The sequence below is a fragment of the Lethenteron reissneri genome, chromosome 2, assembly GCF_015708825.2.
Source record: "Lethenteron reissneri isolate LAM-NWPU_2019-01 chromosome 2, ASM1570882v1, whole genome shotgun sequence".
NCBI lineage: Eukaryota > Metazoa > Chordata > Hyperoartia > Petromyzontiformes > Petromyzontidae > Lethenteron > Lethenteron reissneri.
The window spans coordinates 751204-763403 of record NC_083780.1 but is presented as its reverse complement, the minus strand read 5'-3'; positions in this window follow the sequence as shown (position 1 = coordinate 763403).

The window sequence follows — 12200 nt, the reverse complement described above, 5'->3', positions numbered from 1 at the left end:
TTGGATGACGTTATCGTCTTTAGTAAAACATTCGACGAACATCTCCAGAGGTTGCGGGCGGTTTTCCTCAAGATGCGGGCTGCTAATCTGAAGTTTAAACCCCAAAAATGTCATCTGTTACGCGAATCTGTGCGTTATTTGGGACACATCGTCGGGCGCTCAGGTATTGTTACCGATCCCGCCAAAACGCAGTGCGTCAGCTCCTGGCCGACTCCCACCTCAGTGGGAGAGGTCAGGAGCTTCGTTGGATTCGCGTCGTATTACCGACGGTTTGTCGCGGATTTTGCGACGATTGCGAAACCCCTACACGCTTTGACGTCAAAGGGGGTTCGGTTTCATTGGGGACAAGAGGAGGAGGCTGCTTTCCGCTCCCTTCGGGACGCTCTGGTAAAAGCTCCTCCCTTGGTTTACCCCGATTTTTCTAAACCCTTTTTGCTCGACACCGATGCGAGCAACACGGGTATTGGGGGCGTGCTTTCCCAGGTGGTTGACGGCGTGGAACGGGTAGTCGCGTACGGTAGTCGGGTGTTGTCTCCAGCGGAGCAAAGATATTGTGTCACCCGTCGGGAACTGTTGGCAATTGTCTATTTCATCCAACAGTATCGCCCATATCTGTACGGTCGGTATTTCACCGTCCGCACAGATCATGCGGCACTACAGTACGCCCTGCGAGTTCAACAACCATCGGGACAATTGTCTCGATGGTTGGAGATTCTCCAGGACTTTGATTTTGAAACTACATACCGTAAGGGCGTTCGCCACACCAATGCGGACGCTCTGTCGCGCATGCCAACCACCTCCGAATGCGCATGCCTCCTGGGGTCGGGACGTTGCAGGCCTCCGGGGGAGATACCTGTTCCGGTCTTGGCGGCCGCCGACGACGCAATGGCGATGACGAATTCGATTGCACAACAGGGAAAAGATTCCCTGTTGGGGTTACCTGTCACTGAATGGGGGCGCCTCCAGATGGAGGATACCTCCCTCCTCGCGTTGCGTCGTCGCGTCGGGGGTGCTGGACGGGGGAGGGGTGATGCCGACTCATGGGAAATGGTCCAGGGTCTGCTAATGCATTGGGACGGGAGATCCCATCGACACCGGCTGGTGGTCCCTTCTGGGTTGTGGGGTAAGGTGGTGTGGGCCGCTCATGAGCGCCTCCTCCACCTGGGGACCCAAAAGACCCTCGCCTTGCTTCAGCTTGATTTTTGTTGGCCTGGCATGACAAGGGATGTCGGGGATTTGTTGGGGTCATGCCCTCGGTGTGCGCAGCGGAAACCACCAGCATGGGAGTCTAACCCGCCCTTGCAATCGATCAAAGTCTCCAGAGTGAACGAGCTTGTCGCGCTGGATATTCTGGGCCCATTCCCCGCCACCCCCAGGGGCAATAAATATTTGTTGACCGGTGTGGAGTACTTTACGCGCTGGCCTATGGCCTGGCCCCTTGCCAACCAGTCGGCAGCAGCCATCGTGGAGGCCTTTGTCCAGGGATACGTCCTGGACAAAGGTGCTCCGGAGCGGCTGCTGACCGACCAGGGCAGAAATTTTTCCGGCAAACTACTCCAACAAGTCTGTGAGCTCCTGGGCACGAAAAAAATTCGTACCTCCCCGTATCACCCGCAAACTGACGGGATGGTCGAGCGTCTGCATCGCACCATCACGTCGATGTTGTCACAGCAGGTTTCGGACTCACAGACCGATTGGGACTTGCAAATTCAAGGGGTCTTGGCAGCATACCGAATGGCCCCCCATGCGGCAACGGGATTTTCCCCCTTCTTCCTCATGTATGGCCGCGAACCTGACCCGCCTGTTCGGGCCCAGCTGCAGATCCCCGCGCCGCAGGGTAAAACTAAATTGGCCGACCATGTTAAATTTAATCTTGCCAAATTGACAGAGGCACGGGATGCTGCCATGCAAAATTCTGACCTCCGTCAGAAAGCCAATGAAAGGCTCAGACTGGGTCGGGCGCACGTGCTGCAGTGGAAGCCGGGGGACAAGGCATGGCTGCACTGTCCACAGGTGCCACTTGCGACCTCCTCTAAACTGGTGCGGCCGTGGCGGGGTCCTGTGGAAGTGGTTGAGGTTTTGCGGCCGCAGTGCGTACGCATCAAATGGGGGAAGCGGCGGTGGTTTGTACACCCCTCCAGATTAAAACCCTTCGTTGCGGCACAAATTCCCACTTCACACACGCGTGGCCAAACATGTGGGGGGTCGACCGACTCACTGGGTCCATCTCCGTTGCTCTCACCTAACGGGTTGCCGGCTGTGCCACCCCCAGGTGCATCAGGAGTGACGGGCTCACGCCCAACGACCCCGCCTGGGGATGCCGAGGGTCTCGCGGCATCAAAAAGAGACTCACTCGGAGACGGGTGGTTGCCACCCGGCAGTCCGCCATCCGGGGTTGCCCCGTGTGACGGGCCTGCTGCAAGGACGCGCGCAAGAATGCGCAGACTCTTGTGATGCCGAAAAGAAAAAAAAAACACAATTCTTTTTTTTCTCACATGCTGTGTTCACTGTGGGTGGTGTGTTCCTTGCGCATTGGATTGTACATATGTTGTGTTCGCTGTGTGTCGTGTGTGTGGTGGGGTTCCCTGCCAATTGTATATAGGGCGTTTTCTTACGGAATTCGTATTTATTCGGGGGGGGGGGGGGCATCGGTTTATTTTTCCTCCTTGCTGTTGTTGTTCTTGTTGTTGTTCTCCTTCTCGTTATTGTTGAAAAAAATTGTGAGGCACACGCGGGGTCAAGGGGTAAATAAACTTTTATTGTCGTTTGTTGCAGCCGGGACGGCTGCGAGCTGTACGGGGGGGGGGGGGGGGTGATGTAGGGGTGTTACGGAGGGGCTGTTATACATGGGATCACACGGAAAACAAACACAGTGGGCGTGGCTACGTGAGTGCACGGGGAGGTGATCCCAACGACGTCCGCGCCGGGGAGCCTGGGGGGCTGCCCGGAGTTGTGATCCCCCGGGGCCCCACCCCTCAGCCGGGGTTTGGTATAAAAGGGGATGAGCCGGAGGGCTCGAGAAGATAATGTTAAAGCTGAACCAGTGAAGACTGAAGACCGTCTAGGTAGAGCCCTGGCCCCCCTGGGTCGCTGCCCTTATCAGGGCCAAACAGGACCGAGCCAGCGGCGTGGTCCCGAGAGCCAGAGCCGGTGCTCTTATCAGAGCTGGTCTGGGACTCCGGGTACCGTAAGCCCGACTTACCAGTGTCGGGCCAGATAGCCTCCCCTAGCCCGTTAGAGGAGGACTAGGAGGTAGGTTAGACATAGCTAGCAAGTGTATCCCCAGCTAGCCGGGTGAGGGGGCCGATACCCCCTCCAGTGTTGTATGTCCGTAAAGTGTGCCTACTGACGCGGAATAAATACGTGTGCCTCCAACCCCGGTGTCCAAGAGTCTTCAACTATATTACACTAGCGTTAAATGGCTGCGCGAATTTGCGCGCGCCTCGCCGTTAATGCTATTGTCGCTGTGTAAACGCGCTGTTTAAACATGCTGTGTAAACGCGCTGTGTTAACGCGCTGTGTAAATGCGCTGTGTAAACGCGCTGTGTAAACGCGCTGTGTAAACGCGCTGTATAAACGCGCTGTGTTAACGCGCTGTGTAAACGCGCTGTGTAAACGCGCTGTGTTAACGCGCTGTGTAAACTCGCTGTGTAAACGCGCTGTGTTAACGCGCTGTGTAAACGCGCTGTATAAACGCGCTGTGTTAACGCGCTGTTAACGCGCTGTGTAAACGCGCTGTGTAAACGTGCTGTGTTAACGCGCTGTGTTAACGCGCTGTATAAACGCGCTGTATAAAAGTGCTGTGTTAACGCGCTGTATAAACGTGCTGTGTTAACGTGCTGTGTTAACGCGCTGTATAAACGCGCTGTATAAACACGCTGTGTTAACGTGCTGTGTAAACGCGCTGTATAAACGCGCTGTATAAACGCGCTGTGTTAACGCGCTGTGTAAACGCGCTGTGTAAACGCGCTGTATAAATGCGCTGTGTTAACGCACTGTGTAAACGCGCTGTATAAACGCGCTGTATAAACGCGCTGTGTTAACGCGCTGTGTTAACGCGCTGTGTAAACGCGCTGTGTAAACGCGCTGTGTTAACGTGCTGTGTTAATGCACTGTGTAAACGTGCTGTGTAAACGCGCTGTATAAACGCGTTGTATAAACGCGCTGTGTTAACGTGCTGTGTTAAAGCGCTGTGTAAACGTGCTGTGTAAACGTGCTGTGTTAACGCACTGTGTTAACGCGCTGTGTAAACGCGCTGTGTAAACGTGCTGTGTTAACGCACTGTGTTAACGTGCTGTGTAAACGCGCTGTGTAAACGTGCTGTGTAAACGCGCTGTGTTAACGTGCTGTGTTAACGCGCTGTGTTAACGCGCTGTGTAAACGTGCTGTGTTAACGCGCTGTGTAAACGCGCTGTGTTAATGTGCTGTGTAAACGTGCTGTGTAAACGCGCTGTGTAAACGCGCTGTGTAAACGCGCTGTGTAAACGAGCTGTGTAAACGCGCTGTGTTAATGTGCTGTGTAAACGAGCTGTGTAAACGCGCTGTGTAAACGCGCTGTGTAAACGTGCTGTGTTAACGTGCTGTGTTAACGCGCTGTGTAAACGCGCTGTGTAAACGCGCTGTGTAAATACGCTGTGTTAACGTGCTGTGTAAACGCGCTGTGTTAACGCGCTGTGTAAACGCGCTGTGTAAACGCGCTGTGTAAATGTGCTGTTTTAACGCGCTGTGTAAACGCGCTGTGTTAAATCGCTGTGTAAACGCGCTTTGTAAACGTGCTGTGTAAACGCGCTGTGTTAACGCGCTGTGTAAACGCGCTGTGTTAAATCGCTGTGTAAACGCGCTGTGTTAACACGCTGTGTAAATGCGCTGTGTTAACGCGCTGTGTAAACGCGCTGTGTTAAATCGCTGTGTAAACGCGCTGTGTAAACACGCTGTGTAAACGCGCTGTGTTAACGCGCTGTGTAAATGCACTGTGTTAACGCGCTGTGTAAACGTGCTGTGTTAACGCGCGCGAGCGCCGGCGAGCGGGTTTATCGCACCCTGCCCCCGCCCTCATTACTCATGCAGCACACTGCAGGCGCTCGTTTTTCACACACGCTCGCATAAACACGCGTGAGCATCGGTGGCTCACACACACGCTCAAATCATCAACACCACGCCGACACTACAGCCCTGCGCTCGCTCTCTCGCGCACCACCGCCTCCCCGTGCAGTCGCACCACACGCAAATCACCGAGGTTCTACCCACACACACAGAAATCACTCTGAACTAAAGTTTATTAATGGCGCAAATACACCCTACATGGAGAGGGAATATTTCGCAAGAAGGGCTTAGCCTGATTCTGCCTACGAACCCAAGCGTTCTACCACGTACCTCGAAGCTGGACTCACGGCGTCGTGCGGACACTGTGAGAGTCAGAGGGAGAAGGACGAGCGACAACCTCACCAATCACTGTGTGATGCCGCTGCCGCGAAGCCGCTCGGCGAGCGCCCCATCTACGACCTCGCCACCACCAAGCGACGGGGCCGACCCCGCTTCCCCCTCACCACCCCCTACATAAACACACCCTCACACATTTCACCCCCATAGAACTCCGAGGGGAGGTCACCTGGCCAACAGGTTTTCACCCGAAAGCCCTCATAGGGATAATCTTCACGGTTTCCTGCGGCCAGGGAATTGGGCGACCTCCCCCGATGCTAAGTCGACCCACGGCGCTGTGACCTGGGTTGAGATTGCATGGTCACGGCGGGGGCTGTCCAGCCACCATGGTTGAAACGCACCCCCCCCCACACACACGGATCGGCAAGGCAGGCAGGGGGGGCCGCAGCCATGAACGAGGGGAGAAGCCAGGGTGGACGGCTGATTGGCATAGCGGGTGTGCTCGGGGACCGCCGCCACGTAGCAGCCCGTGGCGAACCCTTTGTTATGGAAACTGCGGCTGATTAGCATAGCAAAAGCGCACGTGGACCGGCGCCGCAGCCAGCGGGGGCCCATTGTTAGGGAAACAGGGAGTGCGGCTGAACCGGTATGGCGACCCGATTGGCCGAGAAGGCCCTCGGGTCGGCTTTCTTTGATGTAGGTTAATGATAAAAGGGGGGCGCAGAAAGGTAGAGCGCTCTCTTGCTCCAAAAGTCTGCCCTCGGGACGGTCTCCAGTTCGGCCACTCGAACGTCCATGTGACGCGTCGAGGTGAGCAGCGAGGACGAGACCACCGGAACGCCGTAAGCATCTAACTGTGAGTAAGAGGAGAGAGAGTGTTGGGATTGAGTCTAGGGAAACCAACATCGCTTAGAGTCCATCAAATTAGATAAATCGGGTACAGACCCTCGGGCGATAGTGTAGGCCTGCATTGTCAATCCTTACTGACTTAACAGTGAATAGCAGCCGGCCGGTAATAAATCATTAATAACTAATCGTAGCCTCGTGTGGTTTTGACGAGCGTGCGAAAGCGTGTGTTCGTGCGCTCACAGCGTGTGTAGTCAGTGCTCCACGGGTGTACGCTCCCTCTGGCTGCTGCGGACCCTGCACCGCGTACGGACTAACCCCACTTTACGCACGCCGTCTCGCAGCCCTTCAAACCTCCCGTAACGAAAACACCAATCGGCAACGCAGACGCGAGCGAAGTCATTCGCCCTCCGACCCCCAGCTGCCATGCGATTTCTAGAGCGTGCACGAAGTTTAACAGTAGCGTGTGGGTAGTTATTACCAATGTTTGAGGGAAGGCACGCGGAGGGTGTTTGAATGAACAAGGTGGCTAAGGAGCCAGCCGAGAGTTATGTCTCACAGAGAGGAATCGGGGGGCAGTAGTCCCCACAAAATGGTGTCAGAAGCGGTACGATCCCCCACACCTCCAAGGGAGAGAGGCGCTTCACCCCACGCTAAGGTAAGACATGTATTCACCGGGCAAGGGATTCCTTCATGGAAATCGTTCGCCCGCAGCATGACGTGTGCTAAAGATGTTAATGGCTGGACGGACGCGCAGGCGTTACAGCAGCTTAATATGCATTTGGATGGGCGGGCAGCCGACTTTGTGGAAGCTTTACCCGCAAGCACACAAACACAGTGGGGGGAAGTAATACGCCGGCTCGACTTGCGCTTCGGCGCGAGTAATGAGGAGGAGGCACAGGCGGCCCGACGAAGATTTTCGCAATTATGCCGAGGACGTGCGCTCGCTAACACAGATCGCACACCCGGGGTATGCGACAGAGATAATTGAGGATCTCGCTGCCCAGAGGATTAAGCAGTATTTTGCTCGCACCTCGTGGTGGCAGCCCAATGTAGACTCTGCACGCCTCCCCTTTGACACTCTTGTCGAGTGCGCGTGTGCATGCGACTCTCTGGTGAGCGCATGCAGTTCCGAGGGTGGGGACGGGAGGGCACCGTAGCAAGCCTACTCCCAGACGAGGAAGAGGAAGAGGAGCTCGCCATCGCGGTAAGGGGACGGGCTAGGGAGCCCCAGAGACCCCGCGAGACAACCCCGGGGTGGGTAGCCGGAATACAGACCGGCATGGGAGATATCGCCGGCCAGGTGGCCCACGTACGTGAGGAAGTGAATAGAAATATGAAGACCATCCAGTCTGAGATGGGTGAACTATGCTCCACAGTAGGGGGGCTGGCCGGGCGGGTGCCCCAATTAGAATCCGACTATGGACAACGGTGTAATGGGGGGAGAGGGAGTGGGCAGAGAGCCCACTACAGAGCCGCCACCCTTCCCCCTGCATGCCATATATGCGACCAACGGGGACACCGAGTGAGGGACTTGTCCTCAGATCGCTCGAGCTAGACAAGAGCTAAGGTCAAACATTAAGGCCCCCCTAGAGAGGGGACCACCGGGGGGTGAAATCGACGTAGCCCCGACACAAACAAGCTGTAATGATAATAGCGAGCGAGTGACCCCCAAGCAGATTCCAGCAACGAGACCAAGGAACGCGGCGACTCCTGGCAACTGGCTGCGGGAACTGGTGGAGGGAATCACGGGAGTCACGTCCCTGGTGGAGGGGCAGGTCAACGGGCGGCGTACCCAGATCCTGCTGGACACGGGGGCGGTGGCCTCACTCGTGAGCGCGGCGCACTGCAGCATGATCAGGGTCGACGTGAGCCGCCTGCAGGCCCCGGACCGCGCACTGCCCACGGCGAGCGGAGCCGGAATGGGACTACTGGAGAGGGCTACCCTGGAGGTCCGCATAGGCAGCCAGGTGTGCACCCAGGAGTTCTACGTCTCGAGTGTGTTGTGCCACGAGTGTATTGCAGGTACCGACCTCCTGGAAAAGCTGGGACTCAACGTGCAACCCCGCCAGCGGTGCGCCACCATGGAGAGCAGCGGGGAGTGGATACCATTCCTGGGACGAGAGCCGAATCGACCCCTCTTCACACCCGTGGCCGCTACCCTGGTGACGGCCATCACCATCGGGCCGCTCACCGACATGCTGGTACCGGTGACAACACCCTCCACCGACCCCGCGCACCGACCATCGGGTGAGGTAATGCTAACCCCCCACCCGGAGTTGGCGAAACGGTATGGGGTTGTGGGCTCAACCACGTTGGTAAACGCAGATGGAGGCCGATTGTTTATGCGGATGTTTAACCCTCACAGTACCCCGGAGATACTGCGACGGCACACCCCGATAGCCACTGTACACCCCCTGCACGCACGCCACTCTGACGACTCGGTGTTTGCACTCTGGGCTGAGGAACCCCGGTCGCCCCAAGGGCGACCAGGACTTGGCCTGGCGAGTCGGCCCGACTCCCCGAGCCAAGGTCGTTCCCCTGCTCGACGCGTTACACGTACCTTGGGCAGATTTACCTAAGGGGGAGGCCAATCAGCTGTGCGGGTTACTGCGGGAGTATGCTGATGTGTTCAGTGAACATGACTCGGACGTGGGTCGGACAGACCTCGTTAAGCACCAAATTGACACCGGTGCAGCCCAATCCATCAAACGCCCCGCGTACCGAGTGGGCGCACCCGAACGGGCCCGGATCAAGGAGGCGGTCGGGGACATGCTCTGTGATAACATAATCCAGCCCTCGTCGAGCCCCTGGTCAGCCCCGGTGGTACTAGTAATGAAAAAGAATGGGTCAACCCGGTTTTGCGTCGATTACCGCAAACTGAACGCGGTCACCCTCAGCGACGCCTTCCCCATACCCCGCATCGACGACACCTTTGACAGCCTCGCCGGAGCGCGGTATTTTTCCACCCTCGATCTCGCGTCCGGGTACTGGCAGATAGAGATGGCGGCCGAGGATCGACCAAAAATCGCCTTCACCACCCCGATGGGACTATTCGAGTTTCGAGTACTCCCGTTCGGACTCACCAACGCGCCCGCGACGTTCCAGCGGCTGATGGAGCTCGTGATGCGGGGCTTGCAGTGGGAACAGTGCCTGATTTACCTGGATGATGTGATAGTGTTCAGTAGATCTCTGTCTGAGCACTGGTCCAGGTTACGGGAGGTGTTCCAGAGACTGCGAGTGGCCCATCTCAAGCTCAAGCCGCGTAAGTGTTCCCTTGCGCAGCGCGAGGTGGGGTACCTCAGACACCGCGTCAGCGAGGCAGGGGTGCGCACCGATCCGGAAAAGGTACGCGCCGTAGTGGATTGGCCCCGGCCAAGGAACCTGACAGAGATCAGATCATTCTTGGGGCTCGCCACCTATTATCGTCGATTTGTAAAGGGATTCAGCGAGATTGCACGCCCCCTCACCCAACTCACTTCCCCTAAGAACCCCTATCAGTGGACAGGGGCCTGCCAGACGGCCTTCACCACCCTCAAAGACCACCTCACCCACACCCCCACCCTGGCTTTCACGCGGTGTTGTCGCAGGTGCAGGATGGGATGGAGCGGGTCATCGCGTACGCCAGCCGGACCCTGAGTGGGGCCGAGCTGAACTATTGCGTGACCCGCCAAGAATTGTACGTGGTAATTTTCGCGTGTAAGCAGTTCCGGCCGTATTTGTACGGCAGGAAATGTCGCGTATGCACCGATCATTATGCTCTGCAGTTCCTTCTTACATTCAAGGAGCCGCAGGGGCAGATGACCTGGTGGCTGGCGCAGTTGCAGGAGTACAACCTGCAAATCGAGTATCGGGCTGGGCGGACGCATGCAAACGCGGACGCCTTATTGAGGGGGCCCGCGGTGTGCACCGAGACCACGGGGGGACGCTGCCGGTGGGCAACGGACCCCCGGGAGGCCGCGGCAACTGACCCCCCCCCGTTGAGAGAGAGTGCGGTATGCGCCACAGAGACCCCCACGGAGGAAGCCAGGAGCCCAGCAGACCGCCCGGCGATCACGGAGCTCACGACTCAGGACCCGACGAACCACCCCGCCCTGATCGGACGGATCCAAGAAGACGTCGGCTGCGCCTTCCCGGGCCTGGACGACGAGCAGCTGAGACGAACCCAGCAGCGTGATCCGGATCTTGCGGCGGTGGAAGCGGCCCTACGAGACAAGACGGACGCCCTGCCAGGACCCTGGAGTGGTTTGTACGGCCGGTTGTGTGTGCAGAACAGGGTGGTACGAGAGCTAACAGAAGCCGGCCAGCCGGGGTACATCTGTGTTCCCGCCCAGGTGTGACCCCAGCTGCTACGGCTGGAGCACGACCACCCGCTCGGGGGCCATGACGGGGAACGGCGCACTCGGGAGACCCTGCGTCGCCAGTATCTCTGGCCCAAATTGACGCAAGACGTGGCCGCCTGGGTACAGGGCTGCTGCGCTTGTCAGCAGTGCGGACCGAAACCGACACAATATCAGGTACCCCTAAGGCCGTTCCACGTCAGCCGCACAAACCAGCTGGTCGGGATCGTACCTACAGGGGCCTTTTCCGCGGTCCCATCGAGGCAACCGGTATATCCTCGTAGCAGTGGAGTATTTCACCCGCTACCCCGTGGCAGTGGCCATTCCTGACAAAACGGTCCTTGTGGTGGCCCGGGCATTCGTGGAGCATTACGTACTTAAGCATGGAATCCCGGAACGAGTCCTCACCGACCAGAGTAGCGAGTTCGAGGCCGAGCTGTTCCAGGCGCTGTGCCGAGAGTTCGGAATTCAGAAGGACCGAACCACAGCGTACCACCTCCAAGCGAACGGGATGGTGGAGCGCATGAATAAGACCTTACCGGGGAAGCTCAAATGTATGGCGGCCGCAAATCAACGGGATTGGGAAGAACACCTCTCCTACGCCCTATTCGTCTACGCCACGTCGACGGGACAACCCCCGTTCTTAATGATGTTCGGCCGTGAGTCTCGTTTACCCGCAGACCTGCTGTTCGGCGTTCCTTCCCCCCAACCGGAGGAAGGGAGCCGCCCCGTGGAACCCCTGATGGAGACCCTGCGGGAGGCCCGAGGCCGAGCATACCCGTAAGGGGAAGCTGCACATTGGCGGCAGGAACAGGGTAGCCGACCCCGCGTGGAGCCCCCCTTATTCCCAACAGGTGCTAAGGTGTGGCTATCTTCTTGGTTCTTTCGGTAAAGTCACGTAGAAGGGAAGTAATAAAGTAATAAAAATAAAACATGACAAAATAATTCTCACGACGTTTCGGCCACAACGCAAGCAGCCATCTTCAGATGGAGAACAGGTCTGTTGAGAAGACTCTGCCTTCTCGACAGACCTGTTCTCCACCTGAAGACGACTGCCTTCTCGACAGACCTGTTCTCCACCTGAAGACGGCTGCTTGCGTTGTGGCCGAAACGCCGTGAGAATTATTTTGTTATGTTTTATTTTTATTACTTTATTACTTCCCTTCTACGTGACTTTACCGAAAGAACCAAGAAGATGAATCCCTGCAGTCACGAAAGCTTTAAATCGAAATTTAAGGTGTGGCTACACACCCCTCGCGTCGGGGCCGGGCAGGTGGGGAAACTGACGACGTACTGGCGAGGACCCTGGACCGTGGTGCGGCAGATCTCCCCCTGGACGGTACTAATCCAGGGCGGGGAGAGGGGCCGAGAGACGGTGGTCAACGTCCGCCGCTTAAAACCATGGAAAGCGGCTCCGGCGAGAGAGAACCCCACCGCCCGAATGCCCCGAAATCCCGGGGTACCTGTGTAACGGGTTCCGGAGACACTTGTAGATGTAACTTCTTTATTACAATACAACACTTCAACAGTCCTGATACTCTGTTACAGCCTAGGTACACAGCCTAGCTACACAGCCTAGATACTCTAGATACTCCACTCTGGCTACGCTCGCCCTCACAAGGCGTAGAGTCGGGA